The 9,995-nt window shown below is 52.8% G+C and overlaps 1 protein-coding gene across 7 annotated transcripts in view; it reads left to right on the top strand.

The window, feature by feature from the left end:
- Positions 1–9,995, top strand: part of ZNF469 (zinc finger protein 469) — a 243,180-nt gene that overhangs the window by 220,147 nt on the left and 13,038 nt on the right. For 5 of the 7 annotated variants that reach the window (XM_064160089.1, XM_064160091.1, XM_064160090.1 and 2 more), the window contains one exon: positions 4,604–4,672. The gene's annotated coding sequence lies outside the window, so the exon portion shown is untranslated. Of the gene's footprint in view, positions 1–4,603; positions 4,673–7,227; positions 7,313–9,839; positions 9,909–9,995 lie in introns of those variants that run through there. The other 2 variants (XR_010306008.1, XM_064160094.1) reach the window with 2 other exon arrangements.

Below are 9,995 nucleotides of genomic sequence, written 5' to 3' on the forward strand. Positions count from 1 at the left end.
TGCCACATCCAGTTGGCAGCCAGTCAATAGTGGTGTTCCCCAGGGATCAGTGCTGGGCCCAGTCCTGTTCAATGTCTTTATTGATGATCTGGATGAGGGGATTGAGTCCAGCATCAGTAAGTTTGCAGATGACACCAAGCTAGGAGCAGGTGTGGAGCTGTAGGAGGGCAGGAGAGCCCTGCAGAGGGACCCTGGCAGGCTGGATGGGTGGGCAGAGGCCAATGGGATGACATTTAACAAGGCCAAGTGCAGGGTTCTGCACTTTGTCCACAACAACCCCAAGCAGTGCTACAGGCTGGGGTCTGAGTGGCTGGAGAGCAGCCAGGAAGAAAGGGACCTGAGGGTGCTGGTAGACAGTAGCTGAAGATGAGCCAGCAGTGTGCCCAGGTGCCCAGGAGAGCCAATGGCATCCTGGCCTGCATCAGGAACAGTGTGGGCAGCAGGATGAGGGAGGTTATTCTGCCTCTGGACTCAGCACTGGACAGGCTACACCTTGAGTGCTGTGTCCAGTTCTGGGTCCCTCAATTCAAGAGAGATGTTGAGGTGCTGGAAGGTGTCCAGAGAAGGGCAACAAAGCTGGTGAGGGGCCTGGAGCACAGCCCTGTGAGGAGAGGCTGAGGGAGCTGGGGGTGTGCAGCCTGCAGAAGAGGAGGCTCAGAGCAGAGCTCATTGCTGTCTGCAGCTACCTGAAGGGAGGTTGTAGCCAGGTGGGGGTTGATCTTTTCTGCCAGGCAACCAGCAATAGAACAAGAGGACACAGTCTCAAGTTGTGCTGGGGGAAGTATAGGCTGGATGTTAGGAGGAAGTTCTTCAGAGAGAGAGTGATTGGCATTGGAATGGGCTGCCCAGGGAGGTGGTGCAGGCACTGTCCCTGGAGGTGTTAAAGAAAAGCCTGGCTGAGGCACTTAGTGCCATGGTCTGGTTGACTGGATAGGGCTGGGTGCTAGGTTGGACTGGATGATCTTGGAGGTCTCTTCCAACCTGGTTGATTCTATGATTCTATGTTCTCCAGACCCTTCACCAACTTTGTTGCCCTTCTCCAGACCCCACTCCAGCCCCTCTTTTTCCATATTCCACCCTGCCCTAGGCAGGTCCTTCTGCACTGGGGACCCCAATGGGTCCCTGCTGTCCCCTCCTGCCTGCTCTTTGTCATCTGGAGACAACATTTTCATCAGGCAGCTGCTGTGTGCCTCGCTGCCCCGCGCCCCTTTTATCTGCCTGCTGTTAAATGATCTCAAGTATGTGATAGGATAAAGACAAACAAACACCCGTTCAATTTAGCTCGCCCTAATGCCAGACTCTACTTTTACCCAAGTAATTAAGATTAATGCAGTTGATAATTTAGGAAGTATTCTTAAATGTACCCTTCTGGCAGCATCTAACATGTAATTTTACCTTAGAAGATTTATCAGAGCACTTAGGTAACAGATAGTTCCTCAGCAGAGAGGAGCATTTAGAAGGAAAATGAAAGATTAATATTTCTGGAATAAATGTCAAAATAAGTCATTCTTTATTAGGGCCCCACAAAGATGCTGCTGTCAGGCCCTCTGCTGATCCCCCGGGGAGATAAAGCTGCTGCAGCGGGAGGGGAGGAGGTCTCAGATGTCCAAATGCTCCTGGGGCTTTGGGGAAGGAGGTGCTCTGAAGGGTCTGCTCGGCCGTGCCAGAGCGCATCGTGGCACCAGGCAATTGCTTAGGTTGCAGAAGACCTTTAAGGTCACCAAGGCAAATCATGAACCCTGGAATTAGTTGCCCCAGGAGGTGGTGGAGGTCTCCATTCCTGGAGACATTCAAAGTCAGGCTTGATGAGACTTTGAGCAACCTGATCTAGTTGGGGATATCAGGAACAGTGTGGCCAGGAGGACAAGGGAGGTTATTCTGCCCCTGGACTCAGCACTGCTCAGGCCATACCTTGAGTGCTGTGTCCAGTTCTGGGCTCCTCAATTCAAGAGGTGCTGGAAGGTGCCCAGAGAAGGGTGATGAAGCTGGTGAGGGGCCTGGATCACAGCCCTGTGAGGAGAGGCTGAGGGAGCTGGGGGTGTGCAGCCTGCAGAAGAGGAGGCTCAGGGCAGAGCTCATTGCTGTCTGCAACTACCTGAAGGGAGGCTGTAGTCTGGTGGGGTTGGTCTCTTCTCCCAGGCAACCAGCAACAGAAGAAGGGGACACAGTCTCAAGTTGTGCTGGGGGAGGTCTAGGCTGGATGTTAGGAGGAAGTTGTTGGCAGAGGGAGTGATTGGCATTGGAATGGGCTGCCCAGGGAGGTGGTGCAGTCACCGTCCCTGGAGGTGTTCAAGAAAAGCCTGGCTGGGGCACTTAGTGCCATGGTCTGGTAGATTGGCTAGGGCTGGGTGCTAGGTTGGACTGGATGATCTTGGAGGTCTCTTCCAACCTGGTTGATTCTATGATTCTATGCTCCTGCTGACAGCAAGGGGGCTGGACTTGATGACCTTTAGAGGCCCCTTCCAACGCCATGCATTCTATGATGATAACAGTGACATGTCCCTAACGAAACCATATCCCTGAGCACTATGTCTACATGACTCCTGAACACCAGCAGGGATGGTGACTCCACTACTGCCCTGGGCAGCCTGCTCCAATGCCCAAGAGCCATTTCAGTAAAGAAATTCTTCCTAATACCCAGTCTGAACTGCCACTGACACAACTTGAGGTCATTTCCTCTTGTCACTTGGTTGAACCAGGCCACCACTTTGCTCCACCATGACCTTGCTCCAACCCGTCCCTGTTTGGTAGGTTTATTCCCACCTCCACTTGGTACCTTACAGCTCTGTAAGACACAGCTGAGCTAAACCCCAGGAAAGCCTCACTGCTCTGTATCACCAACCATCTGATTTCCTTTAAGAAGGACTCAGGCACTGGTACCTGTGGCCAGAGGAGATTGACACCCAGATCCCACCACTGCCCAGCCAGGGAATCACAAGATTTGCTTTGCCAGGTCACCCTGATCCATCCCTTCCTTTTCAGACAGACATCAGATGGAGGTGACCTCCAGTGGAGGCTGAGCTGTGTCTCATACAATCAGAGAATCATCAAGCCCAACCATTAACCCAACACTGCCAGGTCACCACTAAACCCTCTGGGGGTGGGGACTCCACTACTGCCCTGAGCAGCCTGGGCCAGTCCTTGACAACCCTTTTGGGGAAGAAATTGTTCATCATGTCCAATCTACACCTCCCTTGGTGCAATTTAAGGCCATTTCCTCTTGTCCCACCACTTGTTCCTTGGGAATAGAGACTGACCCTTACTCATGTCTTCTCTTAGCCCCAGCCACCTCCTCCGTGATGTCTCTGAACAAAGTATCCCCTCTCCCAAACCTCCTCTTGCAGATCTTTGGGGTCAGGCAATGTGAAGATTTGGGAAGAACCCCAGACATGGCACTGGGATGCCAGCTTGCAACATCCAAACATCTCACAAGGTGCCCAGGGAGCTGCCAGGCTTGACCATGCCCAGCCGCGTTGGCACCAGGACTCAGATCCTTCTCACTGCAGCTCCAACCCAAAGAATACTTCAGCTTCTTCCCAGCCTTTCTCAGAGAGAGCCTCTGTCCATCTCCAAACCTGTCTCTTTGGTCCTGACATGGTGGACAACCCCTGTTCCTGGTCCCAGTCTCCCTCCCTGGGGACAGGCAGGGAGCAGGGCTGGCAGGGGAGGTGTCACATCTCTCCTGGTGAGATGCTCCCGGCTGCTGCGTGGGGCCAGGGCAGGAACCAGACTCCTCATCCTGCTTTTCTCTTTATTTGACCAGGAAATGGGTTCATGTCAGAACAGGGTCAGACATGCCTGGGTAAGACCCACGCTCTCTTGGGAACTCCAGGCTGGGCACAGGGCTGGCAGGGAGGTAACAACAACCCCTTAAAATCCCTTTCTTTTCCCAAACACGGATAAAAGCACCTTTTCCCCAAGCCATTCCCAAAGTGTAACGTAGGCAGCTGCTCTCCTGGAAGTGTGGCCTGACCCAGCTTGGTACTGGGCATCCTGGGGAACCAGCACATCACCACCCAGCTGGGGGGCACTGGGGGTTGGGAGCAGCATGGGGGGACCTGGGTCATTGCTGTGTGCAGGGCACAGGATCTGGCTAGCAGCAGGTTTGCAGCTGCCCAGCAGAAGCTGGGTGGTGCCTTGAGCGTGCCAAGGGCTGTGGTTTGGGGTTTGGCTGTCCTCGGTCTCCCCTTCCTCCCTTCTCCTCCTCCCCTTCCTCCCTTCTCCTCCTCCTCTTCCTCCTTCTCCTCCTCCTCACCAGTGAGGCCATTTCCTTCTTCTCGAGGCCATATCCTGACCATAGTTACAGTGACCCCCTGCAATGCATCGAGTCTGCAGGACACTAATGGGCCAAGGTGGGATGCAGAGGATGGAGCTGGGATGTAGGGGGTGGGCACGAAGGACCCCATCTCCAGCCATGCCTCAGTTTCCCCTCTCACACAGGACCCTATACCCATAGACCCAGCCAAAATGGGTGGGTGTGGCCACGAGAGGGTGTTTTGGGGTGGAAACCCCTCCCTTTGGCATCCAAGAGATCCCTGCGCAGGCAGTGCCGGCAGCCAAGCCAGGCACAGATTCCTGACATATTTTTCTCTTTCCTTTGCAGCCAAGAAATTCCTGTTCATGGGAGGTGAAAGTCAGCCCCTGCAGTAGCTGAGCAGCAGTGGGTGCCAAGGTAGGAGCCAGATGACAGCACAGGGTCAGATGCTGGTCTGGGGAGCCAGACTCCCTCATCCTTACATCCCAGACAGGATGTCCTCAGCCCCACCAAACCCCAGTTGCAGAGAGGCTCTGGGACCTCCGGAGGTGATTTTCTGTCTGGCTGTAAGAGGCAGAAGGTTTAAAGAGGGCTGGGGCCATGAGGAGGGACCAGTTCACAATGGAAAGGGATTTTTCACAGCCCCAAAGTCGTTCTGGGTGGGATCAACCTGCCTGAGGAAGATTTAAATCCTTTAGGTGGTTAAATGTTCCTTCTAGGGACAAAAAGCCAAAGTGTGATCACAGAATCATAGAAGTACAGAACCACAGGATCACAGAATCATGGTATTATAGAACCAGAGTCATGGAATCATGGAACCATAGGATGATGGAGACATAGAATCAGAGCATTAGTTGGGTTGCAACAGACCAAGTGTTAACCCAGCAGTGCCAGGTCACCACTAAACCAGGTCCCTCAGCACTACCTCTCCGCAGCTTTGAAATCTCTCCAAGGATGGGGCCTCCACCACCATCCTGGACATCCTGGTCCAGGGCTAGACAACCCTTTCAGAGTCACCCCAGCATCTTGTGGAGCAGGTGAAAAGTCTGTTGAGCTGGAGGATTTCTTTGAGGGGCTCTCACATTCACCCCCCCATCTCCTTCCCACCAGCCCCAGAGAAGAGCATTTGCCCAGACAATGCCACCAACCAGAATCTTGATCTTTTTTCTCCTTCCACACCTTCCCATGTTGCCCAAACCAGTGCCTCTGGTCACAAAGCTCACCCAGACAGCACCAGCTCTGTCCCAGGGTGGTTGCTTGTTCACCTTGCAGGAGTTTAGCCATTCCAAACTCCAACCAGACCTGCAGTCCCAGGATCCTCAGCCCCTCAAGCCCAGCCCTGCACCTCTGCCAGCACCATCTGGGCTTTGCTGGACCGGGCACTGTACAAAGTGCCTGCCAGTCCCTGCCTTGGTAACTTCAGCAGGTGATCCAAAGAGCAGATAGGCCCAGGGAAGCATTATCAGGCCTGATTACAGAGGGAGGGCTGAGTCATCACGATTAGCTGACTTACCCAAGGTCATGCAAGGGAGAGGCTGAGCTGAGAGCTGAACCTGGCTCTCCTAACTCCCCCAGTGAGGCCATCCCTCCTCTCCCTGCCGCCATGGGGAAGGAGCATTTCCTTCCACACAGGCAGGGGCTGGGCAGTGGGAATGAATTTGCCTCTGCAGGCTTTTCTTTGTGCTTTGCTTCAGCAGTTGGTGGGTTTTCTTCATGGGTGCTGGGGGGTTTTGCTGTTCAGCAACTGTTTTGTTTCTGTCAGAGCAGGATTTTGCCCTGGGAAGATGCTGGTGAGGCTGCATCTCTAATACTGGGTTCACTTTTGGGCCATGCACTGGGAGGATGTTGAGGTGCTGGAATGGGTCCAGAGAAGGGCAAAGAAGCTGGTGAAGAGTGCAGAGAGCAGGTCTTGTGAGGAGCAGCTGAGGGAACTGGGATTGTTCAGTCTGGAGAAAAGGAGGCTGAAGGGACACCTTCTGGCTCTCTGCAACTCCCTGAAAGGAGGTTGGAGCCAGATGGGCATTCGTCTCTTCTCTCAAGGAACAAGCAACAGGACAAGAGGAAATGGCCTCAAGTTGTGCCAGGGGAGGTTTATGTTGGACATGATGAACAATTTCTTCCCCAAAAGGGTTGTCAAGGACTGTCCTAGGCTGCTCAGGGCAATGGTGGGATCTCCATCCCTGGAGAGGTTTCAAAGCCATGGAGATGTGGTGCTGAGGGCCATGGTTTAGTGGTGACCTGACAGTGCTGGGTTAATGGTTGGACTTGGTGATCTGAAAGGTCTTTTCCAAGCAAAATGATTGTGTGGTTCACCTGCTGCTGTCCTGCCTGCAGTGGGGCCAGGGTGGTTCCCTCTGTCTTTGTGGTGTGGTCCTCATACTTTGTCCTGGTAGAGATGCAAAGCTGTAGCATCGCACTGGGGAGCTTCCCAGCTCTCCTCCTGGGACAAAGGTGCTGTCAAGGCCATGTGGTCTCCAGAGATGTGTGTGCTGGACAGAAATGAGTGCTGGAGGGATTGCGGATCAGGGACAGCTGCAGGAGACCCTCGGCTCTGCCCCTTGGGCACAACCAGCTCTGGAGGAGCAAGGAGCTGATCCACTTGGCTCTGGGTACTGGAGATCTGGGGCGGTGACTCACAACCTGCCTGGCATGTTGGGGCTGCTGGCAGGATGGGACCTGCCCCATGGTGCAGCAGATAGTGTTCTGCCTTGCCAACCAGGCTCCTGCTGTTACTGCTCACCTTGTCCCTGTGTCCCCAAACCACAGTGGGGCTGCAGGAGGTTGTGTGTAGCCCCATGTTTGCCCCAGCATGAGATGATGCTCCAGGGTGGTGAAAAAGAGCTGAGCACCTGGAAAGGCACACAACTGAGATGGGGATCACTTTCCTTATGGCCAAGTAAATGCCATAAGCTTCCTTTTAAAGCATAACCTTCCTTTGCCCTCATCCCATCCCTTTCCACCTCCTCTTCTAGAAGCTGGAGTGTTAAAACCCAAGAACTGACACCAGTAGTAACTCAAAGAGGAGCCTGATCCTGGAGACAGGATATGGAGTGGACTGCAGCCTGTTAAAAAGTAGATTAAAAGGTCCCTATTTTAATTTTATTTGGGTGTTTGGGCTGGATCCATGAACCCTCTGGTGCTGGATGCAGGTGGCTGCCTGGGGAATATCACTTTAAATCAAGACACCCAGCCCTCCTTATCAAGCATCCCATCAGGAGCAGCACAAACAGGCCCTGGATTTCTGTGCCAGGCTGCTCCCAGGGCTGCCACCCCACTGTGTCCCGTTTGTTTGGCTTGCAGATGGCCATGGACTGTGGCCACAGCCACTGAGATGGACCCCCACACAGTGACAGAGACCTCTGAGACTTCAACATGGGACCCTTGAGCTCCCCATGTGGAGATGAGCACCAGGATTTTGGAGAATGGAGCCCTAACTTACACTTCTCCCCACATGCTATCATTTGCAGAGGCTGAAGTCATGCCCATCTCCTGCCCATCTCTGCCACCACCACTGAGCACCATGGCACATGGATTTCTTCCATCAGCAGGACAGTCCTGGGTGCCAACAGCTCTGCTTTCCCCATCTCCATCACTCAGCCAGCGTGCTGTTTGTTTCTCCTGGCTCTCAGCACCGATGCACCAGCAAACTCCAGCCCTTGGCTGTGCAAATCCTGCAGTGTCCCAGCTCCCAAAAAAGAGCTTTTCCTTCCAGAAAGAGAGGGAGGGGGGAAAATTTAAAAGGGCTCCTTTATGTGGCTGAAAGAGCATGGCTGTGATAACGCAGTGAGCGCTGGCCTTGGGTGTTTTATCTTGGCAAGGAGCCTTTGCAAATTCAACCAGCAGCAAACAGGCTTTGCAGTCGGGGCTGGAAGAGGCATAAGTAGTGCATTGTTTTGTGAGCAAAACCCTTGTGTGCCAAAGGGCCACGTGTGAGCTCTGACTGGTCCAGCCCCCTATCAGCCCAGGATTCATTTCTCTTAGCAGGGTGTGAAATTGTGGAGGAGCTGGAGCTCGGCAGCTTGAATCAGAGAGAGAACCTCATGGAGCACCCCAGCTGGGTTGGTTTCCCCTCCAAGCAGCATCTCTGCAGGGAGAGGTTGAGAGGGTGCAGCCCTTGCTGGCCCCATACATACATACATACATATATATATATATATATATGCCTTAGTATTATTAATGCATTCATGCTGCGGGCCTGTCATGGGGCACTGGGTGCTCACCCCAGCTGCTGTGTGTGCATAAAGCATCAGATGAGACCTGTGAGGTGACCTCTGCGTGCTGCAGAGAGACCAGAGAGAATCAGAGAGACAGTCACAGAATCACAGGATTGTGTTGGTTGGAAGAGACCTTTAAGATCAAGTCCAACCATTAACCCAGCACTGCCAGGTCAGCACTAAACCAGGTCCTTCAGCACAGCATTTACACCACTCTGAAAACCCTCCTGCCCAGGGAGGTGGTGGAGTCACCACCCTTGGGGGTGCTCAAAAAATGTGTAGACATGGCACCTTGGAATATAGTTTAGGAGGCATGGTGGTGTTGGGTTGATGGCTGGGCTTGATCTTGGAGGTCTTTTCCACCCTTAATGATTCTATGATTGTGTTTTGGTAGAAGAGACCAACCCCCACCTGGCTCCAACCTCCTTTTAGGGAGTTGTAGAGAACCAGGTGGTCTCCCCTCAGGCTCCTTTTCTCCAGGCTGAACAAACCCAGTGCCTTTTGCTCCTCACAAGAGCTGTTCTCCAGACTCTTCACAGACTGAGTTGTCCTTCTTTGGACACACTCCAGTGCCTCAAAGCCCATCCTGTTGCAAGGGACCCAAATAGATTCTGGCCAGTGCAACCTTCTTGCAGAAATTCTCCTGTTCCACTCAGATCATTGCTAGCCAGGGACAGTGAGGCTGTGGAGGGTGGGGTGAACCCCAAATGAAGCTGGGGAGCTGGAGAAGACAAGCTGAATTTCACAGTCCCAGCAGTATCATGGCTTTACCCTCTGCAGCAGGCAGTAAAGAAGCATTTCTAAGGATGGAGGAGAAATAAACCCTTTCTGTTTCCACCAGACTCTTAGAGACTCTTTAAACCAGGATTTACTCTTCCTTTTGATCTAACCTGTCTCTGGGGCTAAAATCCTGGTGGTACTTTTCTAAGGCTGAGCTTTACTCCTGCTTTATGTCCATTGCCTTTAAGTCCTTTACTATAAAACCAACCAGTGAATTTGGGACTTAGTTTTTATGCTTTCACCTTTTAACAAAATCTGAAATAGTTATTTCAGTTTGTGGGGGGTGGGTGGGGAAGTTCTGCAGAGGCAGCAGGAGCTCACTCAAATCCTTTAGGGCTTTCTCCAAAGAGTTCAGAGCAACAATCTGGTGGAGGGGTAGAGAGATTGAAGGGATATGGGGACAAGGGGAGACAGGGACAGAAAGCCTTTGCCAGGATGCCTCTCTAGCCCGATCCGACAGCCCTTCCCGCTAATCCGTAGGTGGAGCTCTTCTGTCATCTTTTTCTGCTTATGTTGCTAAGAAGTAACCCAGAAATAGCTTCCCCGGGAGGAAAAAAAGTGCTTCCTTCAGCAGCTTTTCCCAAAGGCAAAATACTCCGAGCATCCTTTGAAGAGCCAAAAGCTGGAGGGGCTTCTCCCCAGGATTGCTTAGAGTGGAGGTCACTTTGCTTTTTCCCCCATCTAACCCCAGTCACCATGACAGTAAGGAAAAAGGGCTAAAATATCTCCCCTCTCTTCCTCTCTTT

This window comes from Pogoniulus pusillus, chromosome 20 (assembly GCF_015220805.1).
Source record: "Pogoniulus pusillus isolate bPogPus1 chromosome 20, bPogPus1.pri, whole genome shotgun sequence".
Classification (NCBI taxonomy): Eukaryota; Metazoa; Chordata; class Aves; order Piciformes; family Lybiidae; genus Pogoniulus; species Pogoniulus pusillus.